General features: G+C 42.2%; 1 non-coding gene across 1 annotated transcript; it reads right to left on the reverse strand.

The window, feature by feature from the left end:
• Positions 1-685: 685 nt before the first annotated feature.
• Positions 686-757, reverse strand: trnae-uuc (transfer RNA glutamic acid (anticodon UUC)). The gene has a single exon. It is a non-coding gene; the product is annotated as a tRNA-Glu (tRNA).
• Positions 758-6,517: the final 5,760 nt, after the last annotated feature.

The following is a 6,517-nucleotide window of genomic DNA, read 5'->3' on the forward strand; positions in this document are numbered from 1 at the left end:
AGTAGAGCCATCCATTCAAAAACAACGATCCCCTCAATTTACAATATTATTCATAATCATATTAAAGCAAACAATTTCACACACACACACACACACACACACACACACACACACACACACACACACACACACACACACGCCCAAAGCCGTAAAGTCATTTGAGTTGATAAAACGTTCTCAATTCTTTCTATTTCGGCTCTTATGTAAAAGGAGGAAATGAGCCGCAATCCGACTCACTTCCGTCGGTTGGCTAAATCGGGTGTGGACATCTGAACGGGTGATTGAAGTATCGGTCGCCAGCTCGGTTTCTCTGTGCTGTGCCGCACCAAACTCACCAAAGCACATCTTTCAGGAAGTTTCGCCGAAGACAACAGGGGGAAAAAAAGGATCTTATTGCGCCCCCCCCCCAAAAAAAGCATTTACATGATGCTGTTTTTGTCTTATTTTTAGAGAGACTGAACTGTTCAATAACTTGTGGGGGCAAAAAGGAAGCTTTTAGGAACCAGTAAGTCTCATCTGGCCAAACACTTTCACCAGTGTTTGTTCAGTTGTGTGCATTTCACTGATAAACGCACACGTCTCACTGTTTTGGCTGACCTTATCGAACAAGTACACACACAGAAACAGTTAAAGATGTACAGTCAGATTTTATCCGTAGATTACATAACACTCAAAGCACAGCAGTTTCCCATACCGGGAGTCGAACCCGGGCCACCTGGGTGAAAACCAGGAATCCTAACCGCTAGACCATATGGGACTCACAGAAGGAAGTGCTATTAAAACAGATTTTTTTTTTTTTTTTTTTACTGTAGTACTAGAGAAAAATCCGGGCCAATAAAGATGATTCTGAATCTGAATTAAGGGAGTTTATTCAAAATGGAAACAGACCAAAATGTCATGATTTTTTTATTTATTTTTTTAACATGACTACAGCATTTTTGGAACACAATCACAGAACATTTTTTTGAACAATATACTTCTGTCTTAATGTGTGTATGAAAAGAAGTTGGTGTTATGTCTACCCCAGTTGGGTGCGTGCCTTTTATGGCGTTGCAACCGTCACGCTGGTTACAATAAAGGAACAAATTGTAAAATATAGTCCTGACTTCTTTGTCTGCCCACACGTGTCGCAGTAAACTTCAACTGAAAGTGGAAATAATCACCTTTTCTCATATCTCTAAAAATATGATGGTTTTTTTTTTGTGGTAACCGTTCATTGTCTTGATTAAAGAGATGCTAAAATACAAAGTACAGTACTGAAGACAATATGTTGCAGCGGAAATAAAAATCCACATCTTTTTTTGCTGCATTACAGAAACTCGCAAAGCAGTGAGTTTTTTGCAAACCGCGAACATACAGGAGCCCAATGTATATTATTTGCATAAAACTCACTGACATCACTGACAGGTAATTCAATATCCGAAGTGCCTCTAAAGTTGTTTCCACGTCAACGCCTCTCCCAGCAGCTAATGATCCCAAACAGTGCAAACTGTGACTGAGGGCCAGTCAGCTGCCATCTACCCATGTATCACACACACACACACACACACACACACACACACACAATCCAATGCTATTCCTGGCCCCAGTGTCCTTCAAAGAAGCTGCCAGGATCTGTGAAACTTCACACTGACCTAACTTGGATGCTGAAAATAGAACGGGAGCAGACAGATTGGCTCACGGTGTGATGCTGCCTCTGTTTGCTTGCCGTCTGCATCCGGTCAATGACTTCTTGCTCCAAGAGAGTTACTGCGTCAATATTTGTTTTTCAATCTGCTTGTTAAAATATGTTGGTGTTAAATTTCTGTGTTGTCATTGTTTGAGTCAGCACGCTTCAGCTGCCACATTTGAGTCAGACTTAAATAGTTGGAGGATCCCAGCCGTGGGCCTCATTGTTGTGTCTGTGCTGTTACCATGGTTACTGAAAGAACACAGAACGGATGCTTCTCGGAGGAAACATCTTGATCGTCTGCATCACTATGGCAACCAAGATAGCATAATCACCTGTATAACTACACTTATGGCCACCATGCATTACTTGCCTCTATATCTCCATGGCAACCAGAGCATCCTTCAACCATTCATCCCTATCTGAAAACCAAAGCATCCTTCAAACCCGCATCACGATGCTAACCAAAACATCAACTGTTACCTGCATGGCAACTCAGCCATCATTCTCATCTGCATCAACCTCACCTGAATTGCTATGGTAATAAAGACATAATTTGCACGTGCATCACAAAGGTAATCAGAGTATCACATTCACCTGTATCTCCATGACAACCGGAGCACAAACCTCACCCGCATCCCTATGGCAATCAAAGCATCCTTCTCACTTGTATCTCCATGGCAACCAATGAATGCAGTATCACTATGGTAAAAATAAAACAAACAAACAAACAAACAAACAAACAAAAAACATCCTCACCTACTTCGCTATCAAACTGTCTGCCCACGCCAATCATATCATCGTCCTCTCCAGTATTTTTTAACATAGGTGTGGCTTTTCAAGGAAACCATATTTAACAGAACACATCATGTGACAATGATGAAAGTCAACAAGTTTATTTGATTTCATTTGATAAATAACAAATTATAAATAATGACATGACACTTGTCGCGTGGAACCAATGCATCTTGTCAGCCCTAATGCTGTGCTGTATACTTCCGCTAGAGGGCAGCATGTATACATGACACAATCCGCTGTGGCTCTGAAAACTGTCCCCTTTTCATTGAATCGAATTGAAAAGTTTCATTTACGTACTTGTACTGTATGCTAATAATAGAGTGCACGAAGATGACCTTATGAGGGCCAAAACGGTACAATCTCGTCTGTCAAGACCTACATTTTGCTTCTTTGCTTTTAAACTGTTGCAAATGACTGTGAAATTAAGATTATCTACATCGATCCATCCATCCATTTTCTGATCCGCTTCATCCTCACAAGGGTCGCGGAGGGTGGGGGTGGGGGTGCTGGAGCCTATCCCAGCTGTCTTCGGGCAGTAGGCCGGGGACCACCTGAACCGGTTGCCAGTCAATTGCAGGGCACACACAGATGAACAACCATCTCCGCTCACACTTACACCTAGGGACAATTTAGAGTGTTCAATCAGCCTTCCATGCATGTTTTTGGAATGTGGGAGGAGACCGGAGTACCCAGAGAAAACCCACGCAAGCCCGGGGAGAACACGCAAACTCCACACAGGAAGGGCTGAGGTGGGATTGAACCCATGACCTCTGCACTGTGAGGTCAATGAGCTAACCACTGGGTCACTGGGCCGCCATATTATTTACATTGGCTATCACAATACTAAACATTAGTACTAGCTAGCTAGCTAGATAGATCGGTACCTAGCTAACTCGCTAGACAGATAGATAGATAGATGGCGCCATCTAGTGTTCAAAATAAAAATTACAAGACAGCTCGTGCATGAGCAATTGTTTGCTATCTATGGTACGATATTCAAAAGGCATTCAGGTCTGTGCACGGCAACACTTTTTTCATGACTAGTAAGGCAATTCAGTGCACTAGTAAAATGACTGCGTCATACAATTAACTTTTTTCCCCACTAGTGTATGACATTACTGCACATCAGCGGGACAACTTAGATAAGTAGTTAGAGGGGCAACTACATGTTATTGATGTGGCAAAACTACTAATGGGCATTTCGGTTTTACTAGTAGGGTACATGAGGCTACTAGTGCCTGATATGCTTACTAAGTGGCTCGAGTTGTGTTACTAGTTCAGGACAGATGTTCACTGGTAAGGTTTAATTGCATAAGTAGGCCCAAGTGGCACTTGTAGAGGAAACATTTAATTGCAAAACACAGACATTCTACTAGTGGGCCGAATTGTCTTACGAGTGAGGACAAAGAGAATAGTGCACTGGTACATAGGCCTTAGGCTGGATTTGGAGGCTATGGAATAAATGCTCCAACGGCTTTAAATTGAAGCTTAATGTTGTGATGCATGCATCTTTAATTGTATTACAGTATTACAATATGTGCGTGGGCCACAGATCACTTGCGAGGCAGCCTTTGCTCCTTCCTGTTTGAATGTGGAGCAGCTGCAGCAAAGTCATATGATCAATGTAGCGGCCGGCTAGCATAATTTACATTGTTTGTGTTAGGGTGTGTGTGAGTGCAGTAAATCCACGAAGATGAAGTAAGAGGCGGCGCGCTTGTAAACGTCCGCTGGACATTTAAACGATCAACAACAACAACAACAACAAGCAGCAAAAGTCATTCATTCCTGCTGAATCGTCACTTAGGTGCAACTGCGGCAGTCACGTCACTGCTATACAACTTTGTTACAATATGACAGGCCAGGAATAGGGTTTTAACGAGCGATTGGATTTTAAAATAAGGGTTGATTTTTCAAACAAGGGATGACATTTCACGTTAGGGTTTCAAGTCATTGTTACAGTTCCAATGTAGGATTTTAAACAAGGATTAGGGTTCAAAGTTAGGGTTCAGATTTTACAGTAGGTGTTGAAAGCACTTTTAAGTATAAAAAAAGTGCCACAGTTAAGGTTGTGAAGAGGTTTCAAAACAGGGCTAAGTTTGTGAGTTTCAATTTAGGATTTCAAGTTAGGTTTAGATTTTCAAAGTAGGGTTTCAAACCATGATTAGGATTTCAAGACCAAGCTAGGGTTTTAAATTAGGGTTTCAAGCAAGGGGTAGATGTTCAAAGTAGGGCTTCAAGACAGGGTTAGATTTTCAGATGATCATTTCAAATGGCGGGGGTTCAAGATTTGGGTAAATTTCCAATGAAGGGTTTCAAGAGTGGATTAAGGTTTCAAATTTACGTTTGATTGCAAATTGGGGTTTGGAGCCCAATGTACGGTTTCAAATTAGGGTTTCAAGGCTAAATCAGTGTTTGAAAGTAGGTTTCAAAGCAAAGGTTAGAATTTTAAAGTTAGGCTCAAGCCAAAATTAGGGTCATAATAAGGTTTTAATACAGGGTTAGGGTTTCAAAATTTGGTTCCAAGACAAGTCCAGGTTTCAATTGAGGGTTTTGAATTCAAAACATTTTGAATCATAGTTGAGGATTGAAAATTAGCATTATGAAGGACTGGAAAATTTTCAAAACAGCATTCTGGTTTCAAACGAGGGTTTAGAGTAGAGTAGATGATCCAGCGGTGTGTGCGTGTGTGCGTGTGTGTGGGGGCGCTTTCTGTCGTATATTTGTGCGCTGAACATCCGAGTGTGGATTTATTTCCCTCCTGGCACGCCTTCTTCCTCTTCCTTTTTGATTCATGTTGTGTACGCGGCCTCAAGGTTGATGCCGTCTTCTTCCTCCCGTGCTGACGAAGATGACTTATGCGTGCGCGTGGGTGCGACTTCTACGCGCGCGGAAGTTTTACGCCCGTGTTGCCACATCCCGCGGCCTCATCCATCTCGCTGACGCCGCCGTAAATTCTCCTCGTGAATGGGCCCGAATGATTGGTCGCCTCGCCGCCGGACCGTTCGGTCGTGCGTGTAGCCTCTTTTGTCCCGCGCCCTCGAATGCCTCGTGATAGTTCCGAGACAGGGACAAGGTTTTAAATTAGGGTTTCAAGCCTAGGGAAGGCTTTTAAAGTAAGGTTTCAAGACAGGGTTAAGGTTTCAAAATTAAGTCTAAAGACAGGCATAACATGCACATTCGGGCTTCAAATTCGTTTTGGGTTTTATGACAGAGTCAAGGTTTCAAATTGGGGTTTCCAGCTAGGTTAGGGTTTCCAAGTAAGTTTTCAGACCAGGGTTATCTTTTCAAGGCAGGGATAACATTTCACGTTAGGGTTTTAAGTTTTGATTTGGGGTTCATGACAGAGTAAAGGTTTCATATTCGGGTTTCAAAGTAGGGTGTTGAGCCTGGTGTAGGGTATTTCAGTCGGGTTTCAAGTCAGTATTAGGATTTCAAAGTAAGGTGTCAGGCCAGTGTTGTGGTTTTAAAACAGGATTACCATTTCACATTAGGGTTTGAAATTGGGATTCCCAGCCTTAGGTTAGGCTTGTTAAGTTGGGTTTCAAGTAAGGGTCAGGGTTTGAAGACAGGGTTAACATTAGGGTATCAAGCCTGGGTTTGGGTTTCATGACAGGATAATGGTTTCATGTTCGGGTTTTAAATTAGGTTTCCAAGCACGGGTTTGGTTTTCTCGTTAGGGTTTCAAATTTGGGGTCCAAATGTGGGTTAGGGTTTGAAGTGGTGTTTTAAGTCAGGGTTAGGTTGTCAAATAAATGTTTGACGGCAGGGTCAGGTTTCGGAAGTAGGGTTTATGGATTCCAATTAAGGTGTCAAGAGAGGATTATGTTTTTAAAACAGGGTTAGAGTTTCAAGATAGAGTTTCATAACAGGTTTAGTATTGTGCTCCCAAAGCAAAAAACAAAACATAACATTTTCTGCTTTTAAAAGCTCATTCGTCGCATCGCATCTTCCACTCGGCTTACGCCGAAACGGCCACCGCGTCGGAGTTTTGACGCTGGCGTTTGTTTGCACTGCCATTAAATTGGAACTTTAAATTTTTGATGAGAATTT

The sequence above is a fragment of the Hippocampus comes genome, unplaced genomic scaffold (assembly GCF_001891065.2).
Source record: "Hippocampus comes isolate QL1 unplaced genomic scaffold, H_comes_QL1_v1.1 scaffold315, whole genome shotgun sequence".
In the NCBI taxonomy this organism is placed as follows: Eukaryota; Metazoa; Chordata; class Actinopteri; order Syngnathiformes; family Syngnathidae; genus Hippocampus; species Hippocampus comes.